The sequence below is a fragment of the Schistocerca gregaria genome, unplaced genomic scaffold (genome assembly GCF_023897955.1).
Source record: "Schistocerca gregaria isolate iqSchGreg1 unplaced genomic scaffold, iqSchGreg1.2 ptg000356l, whole genome shotgun sequence".
NCBI lineage: Eukaryota > Metazoa > Arthropoda > Insecta > Orthoptera > Acrididae > Schistocerca > Schistocerca gregaria.
The window spans coordinates 1-13,371 of NW_026061815.1; positions in this window are offsets into that span (position 1 = coordinate 1).

The following is a 13,371-nucleotide window of genomic DNA, read 5'->3' on the forward strand; positions in this document are numbered from 1 at the left end:
ACACACGCGAGACAGATGAGAAGAGCGGCCAATGTGACGATCTGCTTTAAGTCGATTCGATAACAAATGACGAAAACGGACGGATTTCTCAGGTTTGTACTACATATGAACACTTTTCACATTCTCCCGTGCAACTCGGCTGCTAGTCCTCCTTTCATGCAGAATCTTAAGGTCCTATCTCATGTCCAAGGCACCAAAGCCAGCTAAAAAGTCAACAACCGATACCTAAAACTTGAATTGTACTTCTTCTTACTGGCTATTACATCATCTTAGAAGCTTCATCTGTGTTCTACTATGGTGCTTTTAGTGTCTCCGAATACCGCAGTACGCGACATAGCTTTGCAGACGATAAGTACAACCGTTTCAGAGAGAAGAGCGGCCAATGTGACGATCTGCCTTTAAGTCGATTCGATAACAAATGACGAAAACTTACGGATTTCTCAGGTTTTTACTACATATGAACACTTTTCACATCCTCCCGTGCAACTCGGCTGCTTGTCCTCCTTTCATGCAGAATCTTAAGGTCCTAGCACATGTCCAAGGCACCAAAGCCAGCAAAAAGGTCAATATTCAATACCTAAAACTTGAATTGTACTACTTCTTACTGGCTATTACATCAACTTAGAAGCTTCATCTGTGTTCTACTGTGGTGATTTTAGTGTCTTTGCATACCGCAGCACGTGACATAGCTTTGCAGACGACAAGTACAACCGTTTCAGAGAGAAGAGCGGCCAATGTGACGATCTGGCTTTAAGTCGATTCGATAACAAATGACGAAAACGGACGGATGTCTAAGGTTTTTACTACATATGAACACTTTTCACATTCTCCCGTGCAACTCGGCTGCTAGTCCTCCTTTCATGAAGGATGTTAAGGTCCTAGCTCATGTCCAAGGCACCAAAGCCAGCTAAAAAGTCAATAATCGATACCTTAAACTTGAATTGTACTACTTCTTACTGGGTATTACATACACACGCGAGACAGATCTGTGTTCTACTATGGTGCTTTTAGTGTCTCCGCATACCGCAGCACGTGACATAGCTTTGCAGACGATAAGTACAACCGTTTCAGAGAGAAGAGCGGCCAATGTGACAATCTGGCTTTAAGTCGATTCGATAACAAATGACGAAAAAATACGGATTTCTCAGGTTATTACTACATATGAACACTTTTCACATTCTCCCGTGCAACTCGGCTGCTAGTCCTCCTTTCATGCAGAATCTTAAGGTCCTAGCTCATGTCCAAGGCACCAAAGCCAGCTAAAAAGTCAATATTCGATACCTAAAACTTGAATTGTACTACTTCTTACTGGCTATTACATCAACTTCGAAGCTTCATCTGTGTTCTACTATGGTGCTTTTAGTGTCTCAGCATACCGCAGCACGTGACATAGCTTTGCAGACGATAAGTAGAACCGTTTCAGAGAGAAGAGCGGCCAATGTGACGATCTGGCTTTAAGTCGATTCGATAACAAATGACGAAAACGGACGGATTTCTCAGGTTTGTAGTACATATGAAAACTTTTCACATTCTCCCGTGCAACTCGGCTGCTAGTCCTCCTTTCATGCAGAATCTTAAGGTCCTAGCTCACGTCCAAGGCACCAAAGCCAGCTAAAAAGTCAATAACCGATACCTAAAACTTGAATTGTACTTCCTCTTGCTGGCTATTACATCATCTTAGAAGCTTCATCTGTGTTATACTATGATGCTTTTAGTGTCTCCGAATACCGCAGTACGCGACATAACTTTGCAAACGATAAGTACAACCGTTTCAGAGAGAAGAGCGGCCAATGTGACGATCTGGCTTTAAGTCGATTCGCTAACAAATGACGAAAAAGGACGGATTTCTCAGGTTATTACTTCATAAGAACACATTTCACAATCTCCCGTGCAACTCGGCTGCTAGTCCTACTTTCATGCAGAATCTTAAGGTCCTAGCTCATGTCCAAGGCACCAAAGCCAGCTAAAAGGTCCATAATCAATACCTAAAACTTGAATTGTACTACTTCTTACTGGCTATTACATCAACTTAGAAGCTTGATCTGTGGTCTACTATGGTGCTTTTAGTGTCTCCGCATACCGCAGCACGCGACATAGCTTTACAGACGATAAGTACAATCGTTTCAGAGAGAAGAGCGGCCAATGTGACGATCTGGCTTTAAGTCGATTCGATAACAAATGACGAAAACGTACGGATTTCTCAGGTTTTTACTACATATGAACACTTTTCACATTCTCCCGTGCAACTCGGCTGCTAGTCCTCCTTACATGCAGAATCTTAAAGTCCTAGCTCATGTCCAAGGCACCAAAGCTAGCTAAAAAGTCAATATTCGATTCCTAAAACTTGAATTGTACTACTTCTTACTGGCTATTACATCAACTTAGATGCTTCATCTGTGTTCTACTATGGTGATTTTAGTGTCTCCACATACCGCTGCACGCGACATAGCTTTGCAGACGATATGTACAAACGTTTCAGAGAGAAGAGCGGCCAATGTGACCATCTGGCTTTAAGTCGATTCGATAACAAATGACGAAAACGGACTGATTTCTCAGGTTTTTACTACATATGAACACTTTTCACATTCTGACGTGCAACTCGGCTGCTAGTCCTCCTTTCATGCAGAATCTTAAGGTCCTAGCTCATGTCCAAGGTGCCGAAGACAGCTAAAGAGTCAATAATCGATACCTAAAACTTGAATTGTTCTACTTCTTACTGGCTATTGCATCAACTTAGAAGCTTCATCTGTGTTCTACTATGGTGATTTTAGTGTCTCCGCAAACCGCAGCACGCGACATAGCTTTGCAGACGGTAAGTACAGCCGTTTCAGAGAGAAGAGCGGCCAATGTGACGATCTGGCTTTAAGTCGATTCGATAACAAATGACGAAAACGGACGGATTTCTCAGGTTTGTACTACATATGAACACTTTTCACATTCTCCCGTGCAACTCGGCTGCTAGTCCTCCTTTCATGCAGAATCTTAAGGTCCTAGGTCATGTCCAATGCACCAAAGCCAGCTGAAAAGTCAATAATCGATACCTAAAACTTGAATTGTACTACTTCTTACTGGATATTACATCATCTTAGAAGCTTCATCTGTGTTCTACTGCGGTGATTTTAGTGTCACCACATACCGCAGCACGTGACATAGCTTTGCAGACGATAAGTACATCCGTCTCAGAGAGAAGAGCGGCCAATGTGACGATCTGGCTTTAAGTCGATTCGATAACAAATGACGAAAACGAACGGATTTCTCAGGTTTATACTACATATGACCACTTTTCACATTCTCCCGTGCAACTCGGCTGCTAGTCCTCCTTTCATGCAGAATCTTAAGGTCCTAGCTCATGTCCAAATCACCAAAGCCAGCTAAAAAGTCAATAATCAATACCTAAAACTTGAATTGTACTACTTCTTACTGGCTATTACATCAACTTAGAAGCTTCATCTGTGTTCTACTACGGTGCTTTTAGTTTCTCCGCATACCGCAGCACGCGACATAGTTTTGCAGACGATAAGTACAACCATTTCAGAGAGAAGAGCTGCCAATGTGACGATCTGGCTTTAAGTCGATTCGATAACAAATGACGAAAAAGAACGGATTTCTCAGGTTATTACTACATATGAACACTTTTCACATTCTCCCGTGCAACTCGGCTGCTAGTCCTCCTATTATGCAGAATCTTAAAGTCCTAGCTCATGTCCAAGGCACCAAAGCCAGCTAAAAAGTCAATAATCGATACCTAAAACTTGAATTGGACTACTTCTTACTGGGTATTACATCAACTTAGAAGCTTCATCTGTGTTCTATTATGGTGCTTTTCCTGTTTCCGCCTAAAGCAACTCGCGACATAGCTTTGCAGACGATAATTACAACCGTTTCAGAGAGAAGAGCGGCCAATGTGACGATCTGGCTTTAAGTCGATTCGTTAACAAATGAGGAAAACGGACGGATTTCTCAGGTTATTACTACATATGAACACTTTTCACATTCTCCCGTGCAACTCGGCTGCTAGTCCTCCTTTCATGCAGAATCTTAAGGTCCTAGCTCATGTCCAAGGCACCTAAGCCAGCTAAAAAGTCAATAACCGATACCTAAAACTTGAATTGTACCTCTTCTTACTGGCTATTACATCATCTTAGAAGCTTCATCTGTGTTCTACTATGGTGCTTTTAGTGTCTCCGAATACCGCAGTACGCGACATAGTTTTGCAGACGATATGTACAACCGTTTCAGGGAGAAGAGCGGCCAATGTGACGATCTGCCTTTAAGTCGATTCGATAACAAATGACGAAAACGGACGGATTTCTCAGGTTTTTGCTACATATGAACACTTTTCACATTCTCCCGTGCAACTCGGCTGCTAGTCCACCTTTCATGCAGAATATTAAGGTCCTAGCTCATGTCCAATGCACCAAAGCCAGCTAAAAAGTCAATAATCGATGCCTTAAGCTTGAATTGTACTACTTCTTACTGGGTATTACATCAACTTAGAAGCTTCATCTGTGTTCTACTATGGTGCTTTTAGTGTCTCCGCATACCGCAGCACGCGACATAGCTTTGCAGACGATAAGTACATCCGTTTCACAGAGAAGAGCGGCCAATGTGACGATCTGGCTTTAAGTCGATTCGATAACAAATGACGAAAACGGACGGATTTCTCAGGTTTTTACTATATTTGAACAGTTTTCACATTCTCCCGTGCAACTCGGCTGCTAGTCCTCCTTTCATGCAGAATATTAAGGTCCTAGCTCATGTCCAAGGCACCAAAGCCAGCTAAAAATTCAATATTCAGTACCTTATACTTGAATTTTACTACTTCTTACTGGCTATTACATCAACTTAGAAGCTTGATCTGTGTTCTATTATGGTGCTTTTAGTGTCTCAGCATACCGCAACACGCGACATAGCATTGCAGACGATAAGTACAACCGTTTCAGAGAGAAGAGCGGCACAATGTGACGATCTGGCTTTAAGTCGATTCGATAACAAATGACGAAAACGGACGGATTTGTAAGGTTTTTACTACATATGAACACTTTTCACAGTCTCCCGTGCAACTCGGTTGCAAGTCCTACTTTCATGCAGAATCTTATGGTCCTAGCTCATGTCCAAGGCACCAAAGCTAGCTAAAAAGTCAATAATCGATACCTAAAACTTGAATTGTACTACTTCTTACTGGATATTACATCAACTTAGATGCTTCAGCAGTGTTCTACTATGGTGATTTTAGTGTCTCCGCATACCGCAGCACGTGACATAGCTTTGCAGATGATAAGTACAACAGTTTCAGAGAGAAGAGCGGCCAATGTGACGATATGGCTTTAAGTCGATTCGATAACAAATGACGAAAACGGACGGATTTCTCAGGTTTTTACTACATATGAACACTTTTCACATTCTCCCGCGCAACTCGGCTGCTAGTCCTCCTTTCATGCAGAATCTTAAAGTCCTAGCCCATATCCAAGGCACCAAAGCCAGCTAAAAAGTCAATAATCGATTCCTAAAACTTGAATTGTACTACTTCTTACTGGCTATTACATCAACGTAGATGCTTCATCTGTGTTCTACTTTGGTGCTTTCCCTTTTTCCGCCTACGGCAACACGCGACATACCTTTGAAGACGATAAGTACAACCGTTTCAGAGAGAAGAGCGGCCAATGTGACGATCTGGCTTTAAGTCGATTCGATAACAAATGACGAAAACGGACGGATTTCTCAGGTTTTAACTACATATGAACACTTTTCACATTCTCCCGTGCAACTCGGCTGCTAGTCCTCCTTTCATGCAGAATCTTAAGGTCCTAGCTCATGTCCAAGGCACCAAAGCCAGCTAAAAAGTCAATAATCGATACCTAAAACTCGAATTGTACTACTTCTTACTGGATATTACATCAACTTAGAATCTTCATCTGTGTTCTACTGTGGTGATTTTAGTGTCTCCGCATACCGCAGCACGTGACATAGCTTTGCAGACGATAAGTACAACCATTTCAGAGAAAAGAGCGGCCAATGTGACGATCTGGCTTTAAGTCGATTCGATAACAAATGACGAAAACGGACGGATTTCTCAGGTTTTTACTACATATGAACACTTTTCACATTCTCCCGTGCAACTCGGCTGCTAGTCCACCTTTCATGCAGAATCTTAAGGTCCTAGCTCATGTCCAATGCACCAAAGCCAGCTGAAAAGTCAATAATCGATACCTAAAACTTGAATTGTACTACTTCTTACTGGGTATTACATCAACTTAGAAGCTTCATCTGTGTTCTACTATAGTGCTTTTAGTGTCTCCCCATACCGCAGCACGCGACATAGCTTTGCAGACGATAAGTACAACCGTTTTAGAGAGAAGAGCGGCCAATGTTACGATCTGGCTTTAAGTCGATTGGATAACAAATGACGAAAATTACGGATTTCTCAGGTTATTACTACATATGAACACTTTTCACATTCTCCCGTGCAACTCGGCTGCTAGTCCTCCTTTCATGCAGAATCTTAAGGTCCTAGGTCATGTCCAAGGCACCAAAGCCAGCAAAAAGTCAATATTCGATACCTAAAACTTGAATTGTACTACTTCTTATTGGGTATTACATCAACTTAGAAGCTTCATCTGTGTTCTATTAAGGTGCTTTTAGTGTCTCCGAATACCGCAGTACGCGACATAGCTTTGCAGACGATAAGTACAACCGTTTCAGTGAGAAGAGCGGCCAATGTGACGATCTGGCTTTAAGTCAATTCGATAACAAATGACGAAAACGGACGGATTTCTCAGGTTTTTACTACATATGAACACTTTTCACATTCTCCTGTGCAACTCGGCTGCTAGTCCTCCTTTCATGCAGAATCTTGAGGTCCTAGCTCATGTCCAAGGCACAAAAGCCAGCTAAAATGTCAATATTCAATACCTAAAACTTGAATTGTACTACTTCTTACTGGCTATTACATCAACTTCGAAGCTTCATCTGTGTTCTACTATGGTGATTTTAGTGTGTCAGCATACCGCAGCACGCGACATAGCTTTGCAGACGATAAGTACAACCGTTTCAGAGAGAAGAGCGGCCAATGTGACGATCTGGCTTTAAGTCGATTCGATAACAAATGACGAAAACGGACGGATTTCTCAGGTTTTTACTACATATGAACACTTTTCCCATTCTCCCGTGCAACTGGGCTGCTGGTCCTCCTTTTATGCAGAATCTTAAAGTCCTAGCTCATGTCCAAGGCACGAAAGCCAGCTAAAAAGTCAATAATCGATACTTAAATCTTGAATTGGACTACTTCTTACTGGCTATTACATCAACTTAGAAGCTTCGTCTGTGTTCTACTATGGTGCTTTTCCTGTTTCCGCCTACGGCAACACGCGACATAGCTTTGCAGACGATAAGTACCACCGTTTCAGAGAGAAGAGCGGCCAATGTGACGATCTGCTTTAAGTCGATTCGATAACAAATGACGAAAACGGACGGATTTCTCAGGTTTGTACTACATATGAACACTTTTCACATTCTCCCGTGCAACTCGGCTGCTAGTCCTCCTTTCATGCAGAATCTTAAGGTCCTAGATCATGTCCAAGGCACCAAAGCCAGCTAAAAAGTCAATAACCGATACCTAAAACTTGAATTGTACTTCTTCTTACTGGCTATTACATCATCTTAGAAGCTTCATCTGTGTTCTACTATCGTGCTTTTAGTGTCTCCGAATACCGCAGTACGCGACATGGCTTTGCAGACGATAAGTACAACCGTTTCAGAGAGAAGAGCGGCCAATATGACGATCTGGCTTTAAGTCGATTCGATAACAAATGACGAAAACGGACGGATTTCTCAGGTTTGTACTACATATGAACACTTTTCACATTCTCCCGTGCTACTCGGCTGCTAGTCCTCCTTTCATGCAGAATCTTAAGGTCCTAGCACATGTCCAAGGCACCAAAGCCAGCAAAAAGATCAATATTCAATACCTAAAACTTGAATTGTACTACTTCTTACTGGCTATTACATCAACTTAGAAACTTCGTCTGTGTTCTAATGTGGTGATTTTAGTGTCTCCGCATACCGCAGCACGTGACATAGCTTTGCAGACGACAAGTACAACCGTTTCAGAGAGAAGAGCGACCAATGTGACGATCTGGCTTTAAGTCGATTCGATAACAAATGACGAAAACGGACGGATTTCTCATTTTTTTACTACATATGAACATTTTTCACATTCTCCCATGCAACTCGGCTGCTAGTCCTCCTTTCATGCAGAATCTTAAGGTCCTAGCTCATGTCCAAGGCACCAAAACCAGCTAAAAAGTCAATAATCGATACCTAAAACTTGAATTGTACTACTTCTTACTGGGTATTACATCAACTTAGAAGCTTCATCTGTGTTCTACTATGGTGCTTTTAGTGTCTCCGCATACCGCAGCACGCGACATAGCTTTGCAGACGATAAGTACAACCGTTTTAGAGAGAAGAGCGGCCAATGTTACGATCTGGCTTTAAGTCGATTCGATAAGAATTGACGAAAACGGACGGATTTCTCAGGTTTGTACTACATATGAACACTTTTCACATTCTGACGTGCAACTCGGCTGCTAGTCCTCCTTTCATGCAGAATCTTAAGGTCCTAGCTCATGTCCAATGCACCAAAGCCAGCTGAAAAGTCAATAATCGATACCTAAAACTTGAATTGTACTACTTCTTACTGGATATTACATCATCTTAGAAGCTTCATCTGCGTTCTATTGCGGTGATTTTAGTGTCACCACATACCGCAGCACGTGACATAGCTTTGCAGACGATAAGTACAACCGTTTCAGAGAGAAGAGCGGCCAATGTGACGATCTGGCTTTAAGTCGATTCGATAACAAATGACGAAAATTACGGATTTCTCAGGTTATTACTACATATGAACACTTTTCACATTCTCCCGTGCAACTCGGCTGCTAGTCCTCCTTTCATGCAGAATCTTAAGGTCCTAGCTCATGTCCAAGGCACCAAAGCCAGCAAAAAGTCAATATTCGATACCTAAAACTTGAATTGTACTACTTCTTATTGGGTATTACATCAACTTAGAAGCTTCATCTGTGTTCTATTAAGGTGCTTTTAGTGTCTCCGAATACCGCAGTACGCGACATAGCTTTGCAGACGATAAGTACAACCGTTTCAGTGAGAAGAGCGGCCAATGTGACGATCTGGCTTTAAGTCAATTCGATAACAAATGACGAAAACGGACGGATTTCTCAGGTTTTTACTACATATGAACACTTTTCACATTCTCCTGTGCAACTCGGCTGCTAGTCCTCCTTTCATGCAGAATCTTGAGGTCCTAGCTCATGTCCAAGGCACAAAAGCCAGCTAAAAGGTCAATATTCAATACCTAAAACTTGAATTGTACTACTTCTTACTGGCTATTACATCAACTTCGAAGCTTCATCTGTGTTCTACTATGGTGATTTTAGTGTGTCAGCATACCGCAGCACGCGACATAGCTTTGCAGACGATAAGTACAACCGTTTCAGAGAGAAGAGCGGCCAATGTGACGATCTGGCTTTAAGTCGATTCGATAACAAATGACGAAAACGGACGGATTTCTCAGGTTTTTACTACATATGAACACTTTTCCCATTCTCCCGTGCAACTGGGCTGCTGGTCCTCCTTTTATGCAGAATCTTAAAGTCCTAGCTCATGTCCAAGGCACGAAAGCCAGCTAAAAAGTCAATAATCGATACCTAAATCTTGAATTGGACTACTTCTTACTGGCTATTACATCATCTTAGAAGCTACATCTGTGATCTACTATGGTGCTTTTAGTGTCTCCGAATACCGCAGTACGCGACATAGTTTTGCAGACGATAAGTACCACCGTTTCAGAGAGAAGAGCGGCCAATGTGACGATCTGCTTTAAGTCGATTCGATAACAAATGACGAAAACGGACGGATTTCTCAGGTTTGTACTACATATGAACACTTTTCACATTCTCCCGTGCAACTCGGCTGCTAGTCCTCCTTTCATGCAGAATCTTAAGGTCCTAGCTCATGTCCAAGGCACCAAAGCCAGCTAAAAAGTCAATAACCGATACCTAAAACTTGAATTGTACTTCTTCTTACTGGCTAATACATCATCTTAGAAGCTTCATCTGTGTTCTACTATCGTGCTTTTAGTGTCTCCGAATACCGCAGTACGCGACATGGCTTTGCAGACGATAAGTACAACCGTTTCAGAGAGAAGAGCGGCCAATGTGACGATCTGGCTTTAAGTCGATTCGATAACAAATGACGAAAACGGACGGATTTCTCAGGTTTGTACTACATATGAACACTTTTCACATTCTCCCGTGCTACACGGCTGCTAGTCCTCCTTTCATGCAGAATCTTAAGGTCCTAGCACATGTCCAAGGCACCAAAGCCAGCAAAAAGATCAATATTCAATACCTAAAACTTGAATTGTACTACTTCTTACTGGCTATTACATCAACTTAGAAGCTTCATCTGTGTTCTAATGTGGTGATTTTAGTGTCTCCGCATACCGCAGCACGTGACATAGCTTTGCAGACGTCAAGTACAACCGTTTCAGAGAGAAGAGCGACCAATGTGACGTTCTGGCTTTAAGTCGATTCGATAACAAATGACGAAAACGGACGGATTTCTCATTTTTTTACTACATATGAACATTTTTCCCATTCTCCCATGCAACTCGGCTGCTAGTCCTCCTTTCATGCAGAGTCTTAAGGTCCTAGCTCATGTCCAAGGCACGAAAGCCAGCTAAAAAGTCAATAATCGATACCTAAATCTTGAATTTGACTACTTCTTACTGGCTATTACATCATCTTAGAAGCTACATCTGTGTTCTACTATGGTGCTTTTAGTGTCTCCGAATACCGCAGTACGCGACATAGTTTTGCAGACGATAAGTACCACCGTTTCAGAGAGAAGAGCGGCCAATGTGACGATCTGCTTTAAGTCGATTCGATAACAAATGACGAAAACGGACGGATTTCTCAGGTTTGTACTACATATGAACACTTTTCACATTCTCCCGTGCAACTCGGCTGCTAGTCCTCCTTTCATGCAGAATCTTAAGGTCCTATCTCATGTCCAAGGCACCAAAGCCAGCTAAAAAGTCAACAACCGATACCTAAAACTTGAATTGTACTTCTTCTTACTGGCTATTACATCATCTTAGAAGCTTCATCTGTGTTCTACTATGGTGCTTTTAGTGTCTCCGAATACCGCAGTACGCGACATAGCTTTGCAGACGATAAGTACAACCGTTTCAGAGAGAAGAGCGGCCAATGTGACGATCTGCCTTTAAGTCGATTCGATAACAAATGACGAAAACTTACGGATTTCTCAGGTTTTTACTACATATGAACACTTTTCACATCCTCCCGTGCAACTCGGCTGCTTGTCCTCCTTTCATGCAGAATCTTAAGGTCCTAGCACATGTCCAAGGCACCAAAGCCAGCAAAAAGGTCAATATTCAATACCTAAAACTTGAATTGTACTACTTCTTACTGGCTATTACATCAACTTAGAAGCTTCATCTGTGTTCTACTGTGGTGATTTTAGTGTCTTTGCATACCGCAGCACGTGACATAGCTTTGCAGACGACAAGTACAACCGTTTCAGAGAGAAGAGCGGCCAATGTGACGATCTGGCTTTAAGTCGATTCGATAACAAATGACGAAAACGGACGGATGTCTAAGGTTTTTACTACATATGAACACTTTTCACATTCTCCCGTGCAACTCGGCTGCTAGTCCTCCTTTCATGAAGGATGTTAAGGTCCTAGCTCATGTCCAAGGCACCAAAGCCAGCTAAAAAGTCAATAATCGATACCTTAAACTTGAATTGTACTACTTCTTACTGGGTATTACATCAACTTAGAAGCTTCATCTGTGTTCTACTATGGTGCTTTTAGTGTCTCCGCATACCGCAGCACGTGACATAGCTTTGCAGACGATAAGTACAACCGTTTCAGAGAGAAGAGCGGCCAATGTGACAATCTGGCTTTAAGTCGATTCGATAACAAATGACGAAAAAATACGGATTTCTCAGGTTATTACTACATATGAACACTTTTCACATTCTCCCGTGCAACTCGGCTGCTAGTCCTCCTTTCATGCAGAATCTTAAGGTCCTAGCTCATGTCCAAGGCACCAAAGCCAGCTAAAAAGTCAATATTCGATACCTAAAACTTGAATTGTACTACTTCTTACTGGCTATTACATCAACTTCGAAGCTTCATCTGTGTTCTACTATGGTGCTTTTAGTGTCTCAGCATACCGCAGCACGTGACATAGCTTTGCAGACGATAAGTAGAACCGTTTCAGAGAGAAGAGCGGCCAATGTGACGATCTGGCTTTAAGTCGATTCGATAACAAATGACGAAAACGGACGGATTTCTCAGGTTTGTAGTACATATGAAAACTTTTCACATTCTCCCGTGCAACTCGGCTGCTAGTCCTCCTTTCATGCAGAATCTTAAGGTCCTAGCTCACGTCCAAGGCACCAAAGCCAGCTAAAAAGTCAATAACCGATACCTAAAACTTGAATTGTACTTCCTCTTGCTGGCTATTACATCATCTTAGAAGCTTCATCTGTGTTATACTATGATGCTTTTAGTGTCTCCGAATACCGCAGTACGCGACATAACTTTGCAAACGATAAGTACAACCGTTTCAGAGAGAAGAGCGGCCAATGTGACGATCTGGCTTTAAGTCGATTCGCTAACAAATGACGAAAAAGGACGGATTTCTCAGGTTATTACTTCATAAGAACACATTTCACAATCTCCCGTGCAACTCGGCTGCTAGTCCTACTTTCATGCAGAATCTTAAGGTCCTAGCTCATGTCCAAGGCACCAAAGCCAGCTAAAAGGTCCATAATCAATACCTAAAACTTGAATTGTACTACTTCTTACTGGCTATTACATCAACTTAGAAGCTTGATCTGTGGTCTACTATGGTGCTTTTAGTGTCTCCGCATACCGCAGCACGCGACATAGCTTTACAGACGATAAGTACAATCGTTTCAGAGAGAAGAGCGGCCAATGTGACGATCTGGCTTTAAGTCGATTCGATAACAAATGACGAAAACGTACGGATTTCTCAGGTTTTTACTACATATGAACACTTTTCACATTCTCCCGTGCAACTCGGCTGCTAGTCCTCCTTACATGCAGAATCTTAAAGTCCTAGCTCATGTCCAAGGCACCAAAGCTAGCTAAAAAGTCAATATTCGATTCCTAAAACTTGAATTGTACTACTTCTTACTGGCTATTACATCAACTTAGATGCTTCATCTGTGTTCTACTATGGTGATTTTAGTGTCTCCACATACCGCTGCACGCGACATAGCTTTGCAGACGATATG